This window comes from Pseudorasbora parva, chromosome 16 (genome assembly GCF_024679245.1).
Source record: "Pseudorasbora parva isolate DD20220531a chromosome 16, ASM2467924v1, whole genome shotgun sequence".
Classification (NCBI taxonomy): domain Eukaryota; kingdom Metazoa; phylum Chordata; class Actinopteri; order Cypriniformes; family Gobionidae; genus Pseudorasbora; species Pseudorasbora parva.
Genome location: NC_090187.1, coordinates 16,013,232 through 16,034,245, shown reverse-complemented (window position 1 = coordinate 16,034,245; position 21,014 = coordinate 16,013,232).

Sequence of the window (21,014 nt, the reverse complement as noted above, 5' to 3'; positions counted from 1 at the left end):
CAATACAGAAAAATAAGGGACGCCTGCCGGTGGCCACACCCCTCGGGGCCACGATGACCACAGTCCCGATGGTGTGCCAGTGCAGTGGTCGTATATCATAACTTAAAACCTAATTTGTATATATATATATATATATATATATATATATATATATATATATATATATATATATATATATATATATATATATATATATATATCTTAAGATTGATACCAGTGGACATTATAATAGGATATCTGCTATTGAAATCAGTGTGAACAGATGCACTCAGTATAATACACATGCAGCTATGACAATGAAAAACAAACTCAGCTGCTGTAAACTAGAAGGGAGTAGGATAAGAAATTGCAAATTAACTCGAGTAATTTTATAGTGTTGTGAACAAAGATTTTGACTAAAATATTTGTCATTGTTTGCAGTAACACCATCCAAACAGTGAAATCACACCTAAATAACTGAAAATGATATAATATCTACAATCATTTCTTATTTTAATAAAACACTACACAACATTTTTATTTTTGGTAAGTTAAGTAAATATATTTATGTATTATTCCGTTTTTATAGTCTATTGTTAATTCTATAGTATTGGATGATGCAATTATAATTTGTTAAGCATAACAAATAGTTGTTTATTTTATTCGTAAAAGGTCCTATTTTGATTATATATATATATATATATATATATATATATATATATATATATATATATATATATATATATCATCTCTTATTAAAGTAATGCTTGTGTCTGACTATAGCCTACAACTTAACCTTAATAAACAAATCATACCATAACATCATTAATGTAGCCTACATTATTAACATTATATCTTAATAGGCAACATTTATGAAATCTAACGTTATCAATCAAAAAATTGAGGTGATAAAAAAAAAAAAAAACATAACACTGTCTGCCTCAGGAGATGCTTGAGGTATGAAGAACTGTGCGACAGTGCTTTGATTTCGGTGAGCTCTTGCATTTAGTGAATGTTGCTCTCCCGATGCATGCTGTCTCACATCTGACAGGCCACCGTGTGCCACTGAAAACACTGGCCGACAAATAATTATTGCGCAATTGGCTTGGTATTCATTGCCGCGGACACTTTCCAGCCAAATATTTATTTCTTCCCACTCTCGTTTGTACCTCTGCATCCGCTTGTGTTTCTGCTCTGAAACTTTTACAGCTGGATGCGGAGGTATTTGGACCTGCCTCCGCCATCGTTTCAAATGGATTCTGCCCATATAGAAAAGAACCTATACCTCTTCTGGCTCTGATTGGCCGTGATTCACGACCCGTGAACCTGAAACAAACCAATCAAACAAACCAACGACAGCAGCGACCCAATTAGGGGCAGAATAGGACGTGTCTTCACACAATGCGGGTGGACCTATGTAAAATACGGGACAAATCGCGTCCCGTATTGCTTTGATACGGGACGCGTCATTTTTCCTGAAAATACGGGACGATTCCGTATTTCAAGGGACGGGTGGCAACCCTACTCAAGCCGCACCGGCAGTTTACAAATGGGTGGGTGCAGGACCTGCAGATTTTCCGCATCAATGAGCAGTCAACGGTTGTTCGGACAAAGGTAACTTATGTAACAAACACACCTCTGTCACCACTAAAAAAAATTCATCATGGGCACATTTAGTCCTGACCGGTATCTATCTGTTTGCCAGTCTATCTGTCACACAAAGGCAGCTGCAGTGGAAACTCAGACGAGACTGCATCATCTCTCTCTCTCTCTCTCTCTCTCTCTCTCTCTCTCTCTCTCTCTCTCTCTCCTCCTTTCTCTCTGTGTGTGTGTGCGTGTCTGTCTATCTATCTATGACTTGGAATATCTATCTATCTATCTATCTATCTATCTATCTATCTATCTATCTATCTATCTATCTATCTATCTATCTATCTATCTGCGTCTGTCTATATATCTTAGGTTTTGCACTCTCAATGCCTTAATGAACCAGCTCTCAAGCCATGGGTGATCCTCAGCTCCAGTGGCCAAGTGGAATGTGCTCACTGCACATACATGGCTGGCATAGCAGAGTCTTGCACACATGTTGGAGCTCTCCTGTTTAAAAAGTGAAATAGCAGTTTGGATACGGGTGACCAAGACTGTCACTGATGTACCAGCCTACTGGATGATACCCACTAGAATTGACAAGGTTCAAACAGAGGTGGGCTACAAGATTGACTTCTCCTCTGGTGCAGCTAAGAGGGTGGCACTCAACAAGTGCATCAGTGGGGAGAGAGGAATGTCAGGTATACATACTCGTTTTGGAACTGCGAGTCCTTGTGCACATGAGCCCACGCTTTCAGACCTGTCACCCCTGCTTCAGAGTTTACACACTCTCAGCAAAGCTGTTTGTCTTTCTGGGATGGAGGAGTACTGCCATCATTACATCGAGCCTGTTAAGCCTCATATAGTGCCGAAGTCCCTACAGCACCTACGTGACCCAGGAAAGGATGGATGTGAGCTACCTGTTCTGCTCCAGCATTGCAACACCCTCACACACCTGGTAGCGGTTACAGAGACGCAGGCAGCTGCAGTGGAAGCTCAGACGAGACTGCAACATAAATCACCTGACTGGTACGCATCAAGAGCAGGAAGAATAACAGCTTCAAAAATGCATGCCGTATTGTCCACTAGAGTTGAGAAACCAGCTTCATCAACTATTTTCAAGAGTGTGCTGTCCCAAAAAAACAACAACCCCAGCTGCCATGAGATGGGGGATAGACAATGAGGAAACAGCAAGGCAGGCCTATGTCACACTGTCAGCACACCAGCACACAGACATAAAAGTGGAGCAATGTGGATTTATTATAAATCCATTATTTCCTGAGGTTGGGGCATCACCTGATGGGCTCATTCATTGCACATGTTGTGGGAAAGGCTGTCTTGAAATAAAATGCACATTTAAGGACTGCAACAACTCCATCCTGCAGGCTTGTGCAGATGACAGCAATTTCTGTCTTCAGGTAACTGATAGGAAGTTACACTTAAAAGAGACACACAAGTACTACAGCCAAGTACAAACACAAATGTTACTTTCTTGTGTGGACAGTGAAAGATTGTGATTCGGTTCGGGTCTTACCAGATGCGGGCTACTGGACAGCCATTCTAAAGAGGGCACAGGAGTTCTTCTACGAAGTGTCACTACCTGAGCTTGTGTCTTGTTATTATACTCGACAAGCCTCCACAAAGACACCTGTTTCAAAAGAGTTACAGCCATCTCGCACAAAAAGGGCAAAAATAGAGACGCATGAGAGCATAAAAAGACACTGGTGCATTTGCAGAGGGCCTAAAGACCTAGATGACATTGTGGCTTGTGACAATGAAAACTGTGCTATCCAGTGGTTCCACCTCAGCTGTGTGGGACTCAGTCAGACACATTCAGAAAGTGAGTCATGGTTTTGTACCTCCTGTGCACACTGACACTTTTAAACATGTGTGCATTTTTGTTCTTATAGTTGTTTTTAATTTAGTTCAATAGTTGTTTTTATATTTAACTTGTTTACATATTGCATTCTGTGTTCTTGATACTTGAAGGTTACACCGCTATTAAAGGGATAGTTCACCCGAAAATGAGATTGTTTATCTGCTTACCCCCAGGGCATCCGAGATGTGGGTGTGTTTGTTTCTTCAGTAGAACACAAATTAAGATTTTTAACTGAACCGTTTTAGTCTGTCAGTTTTATAATGCATGTCAATGGTCACAATCTATAAGTAAAAAAAAACATGCACAGACAATTTGAAATTTAACCCTGTGGCTCGTGACGAAATATTGATGTCTTAAGACACAAAAAAATCAGCTGATTTTAAAACTTTAAATATAAATACTGAAACAGTTGAGTTAAAAATCTTCATTTGTGTTCTACTGAAGAAACAAACACACCTACATCTCTGTGCCTTGGGTAAGCAGATAAACATCACACTCTCGTTTTTGGGTGAACTATCCCTTAAAATCTTACACCTGTTGTATTTAAACTACAGTAGCACTGAACTTTTAAGTTCACTTGTTTTTCTATTTAAATTTTTTTTACTTGTTGCGTTGTTATCTGTGTTTTTGATACTTGAAGGATACATCTTACACCTGTTATATTTGCACTACAGTAGCACAGAACTTTTAAGTTCAACAATTGGGTCCGTGTATCAAGGTAAGATAGCAAGAAAATTGTTGCAAATGCAATTATGCCTACCAAAAACAATCTTGTCATCTATGATGCTGTGTACAGGTCAGTATTGCATGTTAAGTATAAAATTGTATATTTTAATTGTCATAACATAAAGAAACTGTTGCATTTATATAGACCTGCAGTCACACATTATGGAATGTGGGATCAGATTCATGTGGATCATGGCAAAAACATTTTACCTCAGTCTGTACATGCAAGAGAGGCTGTCAGAATACAGACACAACCAGGAAAGAGCACCATACCTCCAAACTCAGTCTACATGGGTAATGTCTGCAAACCATCAACCAGCCTTAAAAATACTAATATATTTGGCCAATGATTGCTTTTAAGTGAAAAGTTTGAGGTTCCTGTACTTAAAGCTACACTGTGTGATATTTTCTCCCATCTAGTGGTGAAAAGGTATATGACCATCCAGTGAATAATTGTTTCTGCTCCTCTCAATTTCGATTTCGTTTCAACTCCTACGGTGGCCGATTTAGTCATGGCTTTCAGTTCGACCTCTTCGGTGAGTGTTGCGTCCATGGTTGCGTCAACTCAAGTGATGAGGTAATTTTTGAAAACTATTATAATTTGCAGTTATTTAATTTACCAAATGATCTATGATCAAGTTAATCTATGTAAAATGAATAATAGAACTGAATAATAACCAGTTCATTGCTAACATCAGCTATCAGGTTCCCAGACGAATGCAAGCTCTTAGTAAAGTAACTTTTATCAGTGCTATCATTATTCTGTATATTGTACAACACCACTAGCGTAAGGCAAACAAATTATAATGCAATTAAAATATTAATCTCATGTTATCCGTCATAGAACACGGATTTATGTTATAAGGTAAACAATACTTTTTCATCATTGACGCGAGGAAAACTATCCTAGACGTCGTTCTAGTGTTATGCACAGCACACCATGATATAATTAGCCAAGCAACAATAAAACTTCCAATATACACAAATAGGCTGAATTAATATTACCTGTCGAGAAGAAAGCAGGCAATGACGGCGTTCTTTTTAAAATCGTTGCTCCTCATGAGCTCTTTCCATCTTGGAAAGGCCACTCCAGTATTTACTTTTGTCTTGTTGATTTGCCCATTGCGTTGCCGTCTTAATTCTCTTTTCCGCTTCCTTGGCGACTCTGATACATATCCCGCAATGTTACTAGGTCCCCGACCGGGGTCGAATTCGGTAATCAATTCCGGGACGTGGTTGCTTTTACACAGAAGGCGACCCGGCAATGTTCCGGGAATATTGCGGGTCCGACGTGCAGTGTGAAAGGGGCTTAAGAGTGATGATCCTCCATCATCATATAGCAGCCTCAAGCAATCCTCCTCTTCACATTCGACACAGTGCCATCGAGTGTAAAAACGCGAAAAGCGAAGCTTGAATTTACGGGTATGTCCCTCTTTGGCAAATGTACTTTCAAGATGGAGGAACAACATGGCGACCGCCATCCGAACCCTCAACACTTATGTATTTTCAATGGTATATTATAAAATTATGAGAATGCATTATTACTTGAAAGAAGTAAATATACATTAATGAGCACATATATTTTTGAAAGAACTAAGTGATTTTAGCTAAGAATAAACTAAAAAAGTTACACAGTGTAGCTTTAAATATATCCATGTTCTGCTACTTTATACTCCACTGCAGTATGAATAATGACTAATACAATTTGGCCAGCTTACAAGACTGGTTACATTATGGAAATTTCAGTGCATTTAGCTGAAAATACACTGTATGATTTTATGACTGTGCACCTAAACATCATGATGTTGGTGCTTTGAGTATTTCATCCATCCCAAACACCATTCTTTCTTTGATTGCTTGTTTCTATAGTTTGTAAATGTGTACAGCCCTCTTCCAGCCTTTTATTCTTATTATATTATTATAGAATTACACAGTGGAAAGGATGTGGCTAGAAATCAACAATCGGGTAAATTACCCACTAAAAGAGGCCCTGATACAATTACAAGATCACCTCACAGGATCCCAGGTATGTTACATTATGCTCCAGGTTGAGTTAAGGCTCACAAAATGGGATTTGTTCATAATGAGATGGATTCAAATGTATTTGTTAATAATGGTTTCAGGCTATTTTACAAACACAAACTACATATGTTCTAGAATAGATTTATTAATAAACGTAAGACATTGTGTGTTCATACAGGGAGAGGGATACCAATTCAGCTTGCTGGGACAGGAACACCGAGAAAAATCAGAGAAGATCTTCTACCAGATGCAACGGTAGCAGCTGACATGTATGATAGGGACATGGGATCATCCCTCAGCAGAAAATCTTCTTTTGGAAGTGACCCCTTTCTGTCTGAGGCAGACAAAGTGAGAGTAGAGGAGCACTTGTTACAGTATTACCCCGACCTTGCAGTTGTTTTTGACAATGTTGCCAATTACAACTATGTCCCATTCAAACAGGCTTTGATCTACCTCATTAATGAGGAACATGTGGAACCTTTTCATAAATCAAGGGATAGCCTCAGCCATGAGAAACATTTTAGCACTTATTTTCTATTTAGTATACATACTGTAAATATGGACTCCAATATTATGCAGTCACTACTATGTACTCTGTAACAGAATGCAAGTATTAAATGCATCTTATTACTATTAAAATGTAAATAAATAAATCCACTTTGATATTGTCATTGTATTAATTACACAGTATACACTGGACTGTTTTGTGGGGGAAAATATATTTGTCTAAGAACCAGGAAGAGCTTAATGATAAAACACAAAAATGTTGTAAACAAATTAGGTCCAACTTTAGGAATCTCCAAATAAGATTAAAAAAAAAAAAAAAAACACAAAAAACACCTTTTAAATCAGAGTGGAGTGAGCTCAAAACAGCATGTATGACAGCATGTAAAACATATTGCAGAATTTTCTAAATCTTATATCTCTGTCAGCTCAGAACAGAGCAATATAAAACATCTAACCCTAACTCTTATAAAATTCCTGATGCCACATAAAACATAACCACCAATTTCTCATGAACACTGAAAAGATGGATTTAAGTGGCAAGAACAGTGTTTAGTCGCATGCCAATCCTCTAACTACATTCAGTAGTTCAGAAAAACCAGTGACCCTATGGATGTTGGTGGAAAACTCTTCTGTTCGGCACTTCAGACTAGGGGTTGCACCCAGTGGCGCAAAAAGTGGGTATGCGCTATATGCGGCGCATAGGGGCGCAGCTCCTTGGGGGCGCCAAAGCGGTATGGTATAATTTTTTTTTTTTTTTTTTAATTCTCTAAATGTAGATGCTGTTGTGCGTTTCTAAATCATTTCTGTATTTCCTCAATATTATATAACATTTTAGAGGACTAACAGGCTAGAGTAGGCGCCCTCGTAAGATTCCATAAAATAATTTGGGATAATAATGGAATATCGCGAGTGGGCGCGCCGCCTCGTGAGCGCGCTGAGCGAGCAGGAGTACAGTTGTCATAGTACTATACGCAAAGTTGTTGAAAGATGGATAAAGCAAAAAAGCTGTCGGGGGCTAAAAATAGAAAAAGAAAGAGGGAAAAGGAGATGGCATGTCAGTGGATGCGACAGCAGCTTAACAAGTGGATGGTGAAAGGCAACAGGTAGGATTTTAAGTGTGGCGTCTGTGCTTGGAGGCTTGCACATATTCATGTTAACAGACCAGCTAGCGTTTGCTAACACTAGGAATGTAGCAGCCAAATGGGGGATTCAATTAAGGCTAGTTTATATGCAAAACGAGGTTGCTGAGCTGAAAACTGGAAAATATAAGGTAGCAGGCCATGTACAATAAATTACATAAATTTGGAAAACAACAAATGCAAAATAATAACTGGTAAATATAAGGAAGCATGCACAATAAATGACTAGAAGCTGGAAAACATAACTTATGCAATATGTCTGGTTTACTATTGAATCATTAATAGATTTTGTTTTACCATTAGCTGCTGTTCATGTTAGCTGTGCTGTCAGACATACAGGCTGTAGTTACATCTACATCTGTTGGGTGACATGGAAGCTGTAATTTCAGGTTCACATCTCTTTCTCTCTTTTTAAATGTCTGTTCTATATATATATATATATATATATATATATATATATATATATATATATATATATATATATATATATATATATATATAGTCTTGTTCAAAATAATAGCAGTACAATGTGACTAACCAGAATAATCAAGGTTTTTAGTATATTTTTTTTGCTACGTGGCAAACAAGTTACCAGTAGGTTCAGTAGATTCTCAGAAAACAAATGAGACCCAGCATTCATGATATGCACGCTCTTAAGGCTGTGCAATTGGGCAATTAGTTGAATTAGTTGAAAGGGGTGTGTTCAAAAAAATAGCAGTGTGGCATTCAATCACTGAGGTCATCAATTTTGTGAAGAAACAGGTGTGAATCAGGTGGCCCCTATTTAAGGATGAAGCCAACACTTGTTGAACATGCATTTGAAAGCTGAGGAAAATGGGTCGTTCAAGACATTGTTCAGAAGAACAGCGTACTTTGATTAAAAAGTTGATTAGAGAGGGGAAAACCTATAAAGAGGTGCAAAAAATGATAGGCTGTTCAGCTAAAATGATCTCCAATGCCTTAAAATGGAGAGCAAAACCAGAGAGATGTGGAAGAAAACGGAAGACAACCATCAAAATGGATAGAAGAATAACCAGAATGGCAAAGGCTCAGCCAATGATCACCTCCAGGATGATCAAAGACAGTCTGGAGTTACCTGTAAGTACTGTGACAGTTAGAAGACGTCTGTGTGAAGCTAATCTATTTTCAAGAATCCCCCGCAAAGTCCCTCTGTTAAAAAAAAGGCATGTGCAGAAGAGGTTACAATTTGCCAAAGAACACATCAACTGGCCTAAAGAGAAATGGAGGAACATTTTGTGGACTGATGAGAATAAAATTGTTCTTTTTGGGTCCAAGGGCCACAGGCAGTTTGTGAGACGACCCCCAAACTCTGAATTCAAGCCACAGTACACAGTGAAGACAGTGAAGCATGGAGGTGCAAGCATCATGATATGGGCATGTTTCTCCTACTATGGTGTTGGGCCTATTTATCGCATACCAGGGATCATGGATCAGTTTGCATATGTTAAAATACTTGAAGAGGTCATGTTGCCCTATGCTGAAGAGGACACGCCCTTGAAACGGTTGTTTCAACAAGACAATGACCCAAAACACACTAGTAAACGGGCAAAGTCTTGGTTCCAAACCAACAAAATTAATGTTATGGAGTGGCCAGCCCAATCTCCAGACCTTAATCCAATTGAGAACTTGTGGGGTGATATCAAAAATGCTGTTTCTGAAGCAAAACCAAGAAATGTGAATGAATTGTGGAATGTTGTTAAAGAATCATGGAGTGGAATAACAGCTGAGAGGTGCCACAAGTTGGTTGACTCCATGCCACACAGATGTCAATCAGTTTTAAAAAACTGTGGTCATACAACTAAATATTAGTTTAGTGATTCACAGGATTGCTAAATCCCAGAAAAAAAATGTTTTGTACAAAATAGTTTTGAGTTTGTACAGTCAAAGGTAGACACTGCTATTTTTTTGAACACACCCCTTTCAACTAATTGCCCAATTGCACAGCCTTAAGAGCGTGCATATCATGAATGCTGGGTCTTGTTTGTTTTCTGACAATCTACTGAACCTACTGGTAACTTGTTTGCCACGTAGCAATAAAAAATATACTAAAAACCTTGATTATTCTGGTTAGTCACATTGTACTGCTATTATTTTGAACAAGACTGTATATATATATATATATATATATATATATATATATATATATATATATATATATGTATTTATGTCTGTGTGTATGTGTGTCTGCCATATTTGTACATTTTAAAATCCAAAATGTGAATGTAATTTCAACAGCAGCACAACCTTACTGCATAATAGTTGTCTTATCTGATGCCATCACTAGGCTGATTTAAGAATTGAATTTAGGCTGCTATATTTAACAGTGAGTTCATTTCATTCAGGTGTGAGGATGGTGGATCAGGAAAGACAGGGGAAGGAAACAGGTAGGTCTAACATTAGGTGGAAGTGTAGGGGGACCAATTGATACCAACAGATTAATTTCTTAATATTATTAGTATGGAAAAAGTAATATGGAAAATCTATTACATAATGTTTGTTTGACAATATGTCTTAGTGGAGAAGAACACAGGCAAGGAATAAAAGAGACAGACATGAGGTCGGCGATGGCATCAAGTAAAGATCCGATTGATAATGTTAATGTTTGTCAATTTGTGACTGTTTTTTAAATTAACATTGTTGGGGGGGGGGCGCCAAAATTGTTGCTGCATACCCCTCTGGCACTGGGTAGTTGCGCCCCTGGTTGCACCGAATAGTCGACTAATCGACTAGTCGACCTTAATGCTCTGTCATGATGCTTTAAGCTTGGCGTCGACTAGTCGCTGGCCTATAGAGGGCGCAACAGGATAAGCAATTCCTGATACGCAGGCTCTGTTTTGAACAGTTAAAAATGACAAATAAATGCATACTCCGAGAGCTCTCCACAAGACATGTTTGATTACCATCTGGATGCTCAAAATTGATCGGGAGTATGGAGGCTTATTGTACACGTAAGTTAATCATCGCGCTAAACTGCGTGCTGCATATTGCAACACACACACACACAGCCGATCGCACATCACGCAGAGATCGCGCGCGGCTCAAGCAAACCCATTCAGTAGCAGTGTGTCAACACTGTTCTGTGATTTATCAAAAAAAAAAATAGCTTAGAAACTGAAACGTTCTAGCATATATTTCTTGATAACTAAAACTCACATCTTCACTAGGCTAGAGAGACGCTGCCAGGTAGAATTAATTCACACACAAATTCACTTACACTCATATAGCCTACATGTAATCTTTATTGTGCTACTCTGTATCTTATTCAGAACGAACAGAAATCTGTGAGAAATATAACGACCATAAGACAAAATAACTTATACAAAAGCTGTCATGTAGGATCAATAACCTTATGGGCAGCGCTGTCATGCCATATCAGCTGTGCACTGCACAGTGCCGCCGCTCCCATCACGCGCTGCGCGTAGGGCACAAAGTGTTGACGGGGGCACCACGATACATTTCTGTCAGCACAACGTGAACGCGCCACCCGCGGGCACCATTAAAAATGATGCGTAGGGCATCGAGACGGCCAGCGGCGGTACAGACTGTGCACAAGAAGACCGGAGTTCGAGTCTCAGCTCAAGGTTCAGGTTTATTTTATTTTTAATTAATGACGTCATCAGCGACTAGTCGACGTCGACTCGACTTTCATCACATAAATGTCGACTTTAAAAAAATGAAAGTCGTTCAACCCCTACTTCAGACATTGAGAAGAGTTTTTGGAGCCACAGGGTAGTGCAGGATCTGCACCCAACCAAGTTTTCGCAGTATGATGCAAAAACTGGATCTTCCATGAATCCTAACGGGAGACAAAAAAAATCAGGTCTAAAACTGCAATACAAGACACAACAGATTAAGTCATAAAAAATGTTTTTACAAAAAAAAAATTTATTGACGCAGTGGTTATTCAAATTTCAGACAGCATTACAAAAAGCCACCTTGAGTATACTTAAGCTGATGTGGCATGAGAAAAGCTTTAAGCAAGCTTTAAGCTTTAAGCTCTGTGGGAATTAATTCTTTCTGTGCCTCCAGATGCTCCAAGGCAAGCACAAACATAAATGTCAATGTTATGACAGGTATAGTGTGGAGGTATTAGTGATCTAAAAGAGTAACCTCACAATGTGAGGTCACCAGCTATATAGATTTTATTGGCCGTGGACTCCAAACAGCGCTCAGACATCAAATGTTGTTTGAAATTGGGTTGGTGTCTAAACACATATTTGATGTCAGACTCCAACATCATTAAACAAAATGTTTTTTTTGTTTTTTTTTCACAAATGGCATTGTATTTATTTGTGAATCTAATTTATTTTTGTGAAAGTCCTGCATATATTTGTGGATCTCAATCTATTTATTTGTGAATTCATTTAGTTTTTGTGAATCTCTACATTTATATGTGGATAGCAATCTATTTGTTTGGAATAATGCAACAAAACTACCCCCATCTTTCACACATCTTTACTCTTCTCTGGGTCTTAAAAGTGTTTTGTGATATATGTCCTTATTTCATGCAAAACAATAGCTTGCTCTGTCTGGATGCATTTAAATCTGCTCTAAGTTTGCGTTTTTGTCACCTATAACACATGAATATAATGCGTTTATATTCAGCGTGAAATCAGGGTAAGAGGCAAAAAAACTACCTGTCCTCACCGGTTTATGTTTACGCTGTTTATGACCGTACTCCGATAAAAGAAAATGGGTTACCACGTTTACATGACCATGTTCATTGTCGGCTTATTAGGCATAATCGGCTTAAGAACATTCATGTAAACACACCCACTGTGAGTTCAGAATCTTGACTGGGTGTGATGGCTGAATAACCCTTTTTAATAAATTCTATACAAAGAAAAGACTGACCTCTGCAAACTAGACAAGTGAAGACATATCTCACATTCCTCGACTGTTCTTCAGTCAGTACCAATGTTGTCTTCCTGCTTTGGACCTGGTCAGACAGTTCATGGATGGCAGTGGTCACCTCAGATAAACTCTGAGCAGCCAGGACAACCTCCTCGATTTTCTCCAGTACACTGTCCATTCCCCCTTCATCATCTTTGCGTCTATGATTTAAAAACATACAATTTATGTATTATTTTTTAATATCCATTTTATATCATATTATATATAATTAAGCACACACAGATAACTAGGACTGCATTTGGTATTGTAAATTACGAGATTTACAAGACTTACGAGATTCTCCGCCTCTTTTGTTGCATAGCTTGGAAATCTGCCTCCAGTACAGCCATGATTTTTCTTGAATTTTGCTTCCAGTAAAAGGACCCTAAATTAGTACAAAAAATGTTTAATGTATGAATAAGAGCTAGTTTGTGAGACTGATATGTAAATACATTTCTAATTTAGCAGCAAAAGTTTGACATTGTTTATGGCAGTAGTTTGTAATGTGAGACTTCAGAAATGTAAAGCCCCTATTTGCAGCCTAATTGTTAAGCAAGCAAAGTTTATGCCACTGTAAAAAGTTAACTTTCAAGACACATGGATACGTAAACTTTACTTAGATACATGGTAAATAATAGTTCATGCGATAAATAAAGGTAAAACAAAAATATCAACTGCAGCTCCTCTTGTTCCTTCGGAGTGTAATATTTCAATTCCATTGTGGTCTGTCAAAATGACTGAGTCATTGGTTCCTAGGGCATCTTTCACTTTCGTGGTCAAAATTGGGACATTGGCCTCCTGCTCGGTGAATCTTACCACCACCATTCTGCTGGTGACAAGCTTCCCAATTTGAAATTCTCCCAGGCTGACTGTCCTGCAATTCAAAACCGCTTAATTTAGGGTCTTGCATAATGATGAACATTGTGTGCATGTAAAAAAAAAAAAAAACTTGTATTGCCAGGGACAATAATTTAAAAAGAAAATGAGCTTACTTTGTTTAGTATTTCAGGGATTTGGCCCTGGGTGGCAGTGAGGTACTTGCTGAGGTACCAGGCCTGGAGAAGCGAAACTGGCTGCTTGAGGATGAGGCAGCAGAGGCGGCAGAGGCAGCAGCATTACCACTTGTGTTAGGTACAACCAGAGACCCATGTACCTCATAGTGGGCCTTGTCCCGGAGATCTAATGAACTGAAGTGGCCCTCTGCTCTGGGGAACACTGCCATATTTGCATCATCAGTGAGGTACAGGCTCTGGCTGGATACCTAAAAAAAGTAAGGTTTTCTTAAGTAGGCACAGCCAGCATGACATTCATTGTACCCTTTATTCTTTATATAGAAATCACAACAATCAGATGCCATACTCTAGATTCATTAAGATAAAAATAATAAAATCAAACACAGCAGTCCTTCAATAATTAATGGCTAGTTATAATATTCAGTTTTACTTAAAGTGTTTTAAAGAAGCATTGCCGTATGATCATTTTAGTGGATGCAGTTTGTGGTGTTATTGATCTGTATTGCACAGAAAAGCGTTTATGTCATTTAGCTGAGCTGAAATGATCTAAGCGTGGTAGACAAAATAATAAAAACCTGTCAGTACAACACAATACATTCAACAGCAGCACCATAACGGCAACCAAATGACCCTCTAAATCAGTTTTAATACAATCTGAACATTAACCACATAGAAAATTAGACACAGGAGAAAGCAGAATGCTTAGACAGCAATAGTTTTGGTTTTATTTGTATAATTAAAATTGGGATAACCAAGTTTTTTTGTGTATCGATTACCATTTGTAATCAGTTTGGTAACACTTTAAAATACTGTTCCTTCATTAATTCGTAATTAATTCTAAAGTAAAGGTAATGGTAACCCACATGTAATGAGTTACTACACCCTTTTTTAAATTTATTTACTAATGATTTAAATTTGACTAACCAAATTAATTACTAATGATTTGGATCAGTATTCTAAAGTGAAGAACATGAACTCTCTAGTAATGACTGAATGCATAGTTTTTGAGGTTTTTGTAAGGTTTTGGATAGTAACACTTCAGTCATTATTAGAGTTATTCACTTTAGAATTAATTATATATTAGTCATTATCCACATATCTACTTTTGAACCATATTGTAGTGCTAGTGAGTAGTTTCATACTGAGGTATGAAAAAATAGTAGCTGATTAGGTAATTGTACCACATTCAACCGAGCGCTATTACTACTAATATATTAATGGAGTTTCTTGTTAGTTAATAGTAGTTACTGTGTTATGTAAGGGATAATGTACACCCAGTCGGTATCGCAGAATAAACCCCGAAAGAGTGATCCCGACGCATCTGAAGGGGTTTATTCTACGATAACAACCGGCTGGGTGTACATTATCCCGCTTATTACACGGCTACTAGTCTCAAATAAATAATTATTAGACATAAAATATTGTCTTGAGATTAAATATTTTATTAGCTCTTACGCAAAGCTTCCGCGAAGAAAAACAGTTCCTGCTTTAAGCCTTTATCTATTGCTGAAGATTTGCCATATGCCCTTGGTAAATGTTGAAAATGAATGCTGAAAGGGTTAGTTCACCCAAAAATGAAACCAAGCCTATGATTTACTCACCCTCAAGTTATCATAGGTGTAGGACATTCTTCTTTCAGACAAATACAATCGATCGGAGTTATATTTTAAAAAGTCCAGGCTAACGTTAATCCAAGCAGTAGCCTAGTTGTAGTTCAAGTCCATAAAAGTCCATAAGTCCATAGAAAATGCAGCTGTCCGTCAAATAACGTGCTCCACACAGCTCCGATGGGTTAATAGAGCCTTCCCAGACTGATTCCAATCGATGCATTTGTGTAAGAAAAATATCTATATTAAAAACATTATAAAGGAAACCTGCCTTGAAGTCTTCCATTGAAACCCACGCTGTTTAAGCCATAAGATGGCGCCAGCGTTAAGCATAGAAGTAGTAGGCTATACCGGTCAAGATAACGCCCGTTTCACACATACGCCTGTTTCACACCGCAAGCGTGAGCAGCGCGTGAGCAGCACTTCAGCGTAACTACACCGTGACTGCAGCTGCAGACGCGCGAGAGTATTCTTTATACACTATCAGCTTGCTGAGCTGTTAATAAATGCACTATTGTTAATATATTTCTCCCTGAGTCTTTCTGGTAGAACTACAATGACTAGTTCCTTTCCCAAAGCTTCTTAATAGAATTTTGCTGGCATTCAGTTTTGAATTTGTGACGTTGAGTGGATAAAATAACCATGTTTTTACTAGAAAGTTATGGTAAACCACAAATTAACTATAGTTTTGCTAGACAAACCATATTTAAGCATGGTAATAATAATAATAATAATAATACATTTTATTTGTAAAGCCCTTTTCATAGTTAAAAACAATCCCAAAGTGCTAAACTGGTAGTTTGTAGTACAACTGATAGTAACACTTATAAATTAATAATTACATAGTAACAAATTATTAATGTATTATTAACACTTATTACACGGCTCTGTGAAATACTTGATTCTGAATGGTCAATCGCGCATTCCAGCGGTACATTATTTCCAGATAACACCCGCTCATACGGGTACTACGAGTTAGGCCCATTTCATACATACTCCGTCTGCAGTGCGTGTGCGGTGCGTGTTGCGTTGCGTGTGCGTTGCAGGAGCCCCACACCCTGTAGTGCTTTCACATATGCTGCGTTTGCAGTCCGCAACTGATCCGCTGTTGCATACCACAAACACAGCATTTATTCATTATTTTTTATTTAAAATCCAAAAGTTTTTACTGAACATGCCTCGTCAGAATTCCAATTCTCTTTGTTTACTCTTTAATAGAAGTTAGGTTACGTAGCCTACTGCAACATTTTATTAAATTCATTTATTCATATTTATATAGGCTACTTTAGATTTAGCTCACACAAGTGGTAAAACATTTAAACATAGGTTATAGCCTTAAATCACAAACATTTTAAATTAGAAACTTACAATATTCAAAAATATCCGACTCTCATCTTTTCTTTCGTTTTTACACCCTTTTAAAAGAAATCCTGCAGGTCAAAAAGAACTTTGCTTTTCACCTCAAAGAAAGTACGAGTGCTATCCATTATATATGGCACATTTTTTTACTAAAATGCCAGGTAAGGTGTCGTTTTGTTGCTTTACTTGAGAAAAAAAGCCATGTGTTGACTTTGAAACAAGAGTATATTTTAAATGATATGCATCTGTGGTGAAATTACTAGATTTTCGCGTCAGTACATGTTTATTTTAATGCGAACAATGTTCTATCACTTTAATGCAGCAACGCAGCGCAGCAAAAAATAGACTCGGTACGAAAACGATCCGTGCACTGCTGCAGACACAACGCACCTGGAACAGACTGACGGACAGCATCCGCATGCAGTGTGAAAGCTGTCATCCGTTAACATGGGTACGGAAAAAAAATACGCACCGCACATGCACTGCAGACGGAGTATGTGTGAAACGGGCGTGAAGCTGTCATCCGTTAACATAGGTACTGAAAAAAATACGCAACGCACACGCACTGCAGACGGAGTATGTGTGAAACGGGCGTGAAGCTGTCATCCGTTAACATAGGTACTGAAAAAAATACGCAACGCACACGCACTGCAGACGGAGTATCGGCCGTTTCACACCGCAAGCGTGAGCGGCGCGTGAGCAGCACATATTTTTTTTCGCCGCCCATGTTAATCAATGAGTGCATTCACACCGGGAGCAGGAGCAGCGCGTGAGCGTCAAGCAGGAGCGTCGCGTGAGCAGCAGTGAAGCGGGGGTTTCGGCTGCGAGCTTATTTTTGCTGCGCTGCTGACGCTTCTGACGCTCAATTAAAGTGAAAGCATACTTTTAAAGGACAAAATGAATATGATTTCACACAAAAAGTGCCTAAAATGCAAACAGGAAGCACGTGTAGTGTATTTGAACAATAACTGGAGTATGTCAGCAAAGAAAACGAAGAATAAAAAATATCTGTGGAAGATTTTTGCAATTTAAACTTGTTTTGATTATTCAGTTTGGGTGAGAGTATGGTTATGATTATAAAAAATAAAGTAAACTAGCCAGAAAATATAACAAACTTTCTTGTGGACAGCAGTCAGGTCGGCAGTCTTACCCATGATTGCGGTTTTGAGTAATGAACCAAGCTGGGAGTTTTTAAAAGCCTCAGGAATCTTTTGCAGGTGTTTAGAGTTAATTAGTTGATTCAGATGATTAGGTTTATAGCTCGTTTAGAGAACCTTTTCCTGATATGCTATTTTTTTTAGATCAATTGATGTCATTATTCATTTCAAAATATATTGATAACACCAACTGAGAGAATGACCCCCCCCCCCCCCCCCCCCCATAGTTGGATAACATCAAATGGCAAAAAATGTATAGAAATTTCCCTGAACATGAGACGCACTCCCCATAAGTAGTACTATGTCAAATGGAAAAGCCTTCAGCACTCATTATTGGTAGCTACAGGAGTTGATGGGCACCTTCAAAAACAGTTCCAGGCAGAAGCAGAGATGCATACCAAGATCTTAGAGAGGCTTTTAGATGTAACTTTATTTAGCTTCAAGAAATCTTGCATTCAGAGGCAAAACCTCAAGAAATCTTGCATTTAGAGGCAAAACCTCAAATTTGGATGATGTAAATAATGGCAATAATCTTGGAACTCTTGAGCTCATTATGATCCCCTCTTACAAGATCACTTAGAAAAAGTAAGGCAAAAAAAGAAAGGCTCACGTTTAACTCACTGACAAGGCTATGATAATGGAGCCAACATGTCTGGAAAGGTAAAAGGAGTACAAGTTTAGATTTTAAAAGTCAATCCGCTTGCTACATTCTCTCCCTGTGCTTCCCACAACCTCAACCTGGTTGGTGTCCATGCTGCTGAGTCATGTCCAGAGGTTGCATCATTTCTTGGCTCTGTAAACCGTCTCTATAATCGTTTCAGTGCTAGCCCAGAGCGATGGGCAATCCTGAAAGAAAAGACAGGGTTCTCTCTTCATCATCTCTCTGACACTCGATGGAGTGCACGCATTGCTGCAATACGAGTTGTGGCAGTGCACTTGCCCTCCATCCTTGAGGCACTGGAATGTGTCTTAGCCACCCGCAGTTTAGCAAGTGAAGCCAAGTCTGAGGCAAATGGTTTGATAAGTTATTTCAAGACCTTTGATGATATCGTCCTGCTCACTGTGTGGGTAAAGATTTTGCAGTGCATTGAAAACCAAAATGTAATTCTTCAGGCAGGAGATATTTCTCTGGATGTTCAGGCTGCAAACATCAAGGCATTACAGGAGGAAATGCAGGCTCTTCGTGATAGATGGGACTCACTGCTTGCAGAGGCCTCCCTAGTAGCGCAAACAATGGATGTCCCTGATCATTTTCTTGACTGAAGAGAGACGGAAGCGCAAAAGGAAACGCATGCCTGATGAGATGACACAAAAAGATGCAACTACTGAAGACAGGGCAGAAAAGGCATTCAGGAACAAAATATTTTTTGTTGCAATGGATAGCATCATCAGTGCATTGAGCGCCAGATTTCAGACCACAGCAAAGATATGTGAAACATTTGCACCCAGGGGCGTGGGACTGGGGGGATAAAGGGTACTGAGTAACCAGGGCCCAAGGCAGGGAAGTCCGTTTTCTATACATACACGTACATGGTACGGGGGCCCAGCAAGATGGTTTGTACCCAGGGCCCAAAATTTGGTGCTACGCTATTCTGAAGCTGCAAGATATGACTGCAGAGCAGATAAAAGAAGCATGCCAGACACTGGCAAAAATATATGACATGGATCTCTCAGAAAAATTTGAAAATAAAGTGCTACACTTCCACACCATTTATGATGCTACATTTTCAAAATCTCTGTCCTCTCTTGAGCTCCTCAATGCCGTCTGGAAGTTGCAGCTGCAGAGCATTTTTGGAGAGCTTTGGAATTTTTTTACGGATTTTCTGCACACTTCCTGTCACAGCTGCAGGAGGTGAACAGGATTTCAGCAAGTTAAAACTGCTAAAAAACTACCTGAGATCAACAATGGGCCAGGATAGACTAAACGGCCTCGCCATTCTGTCAATTGAAAGCCAATTGACCAAACAGTTGGACTTTACAGAGCTCATCACTGATTTTGCAAACAAAAAGACTCGTCAGTGGGCATTTACTAGGATGTAGATTACATCTCATTTGACTTTTGTTTTTTTACATTTTTGACTTTTTTTTTCATTATGCCAGGCTTAGCTTATTTGATTGGTTTCTGAGGGTACAGTTGTCTCATGTTCTCCTGTTCAAAAATAAATGTTTTTAATTTAAAACTTGCATCAGTATCATGGATCAAAATGTTAGTACACAAACCCGATGTAGCCTAAGGTTTAAAGGTATTTGAGCACAAGTAGGCCAAATAGATTTAAACACTATTTATACTTGTTTATATTCAAATAATTAGAAAAAAAATGGAATTTTCATTTTGCTAACCTGCATCGAACAATGGCATGTGTAGGGGGCCCACTGACATTGAGAGTATACAGGGCCCAGAATTTGGTGCTACGCCTCTGCTCGTGGGAACGCAGCGGTAGCGGAAAAAAAGGCAGATCCAGTTGGGAAGAGCATTGTGTGTGTAAAGCTTTATTATTTTATTACTTGACATCTTTCCTCAAGCCGGGTGTGCCCAAATGGAGGGATAAATAAAGTTTACATTACCTCCACAGTGTCTGCATCCGTCTTTAACCACGGAATGGCATTTTTCTTCAACCGGCCCGGCTGTGTTGTGTCTTTGTAAGTTAGTCAAGTGTTCGCTGCAAATTTTTACAATTCGGAAAGGCACAAACGCGAACAATTTCTTCTTCACTCGTGAGCCCGATGGGATCATCACTCTAGTGATGTCTGGTCACGAACGAATTGTTCTTTTTAACCGGTTCTTTTGAACCGGTTCTTTTTAGTGAACTAGGCGAATCAGTTTACCAAATCGGACTAAATCGCTCTAAACGGTTCGCGTCTCAAATCAGCGCTGACCCCACACGTTATTTTAGTTACTCACTTTCTGACATGATTGACAGTCCCTTCGAATATAAATAAACTAATGTCTTGAATTATATGTTGTAATTCCAACCGTTCGCTGAACTGAGTCATGTTTTGCTGAGAGATCTGATGAACTCACGAGCAGCTGATACTGAGCATGCGCGAGTAACTGAACGAGCTGCGGTTCTCATCGGATCAGCAGTATAGAATCGAAAACTATTTCTCTCGGACACGTTCAATAC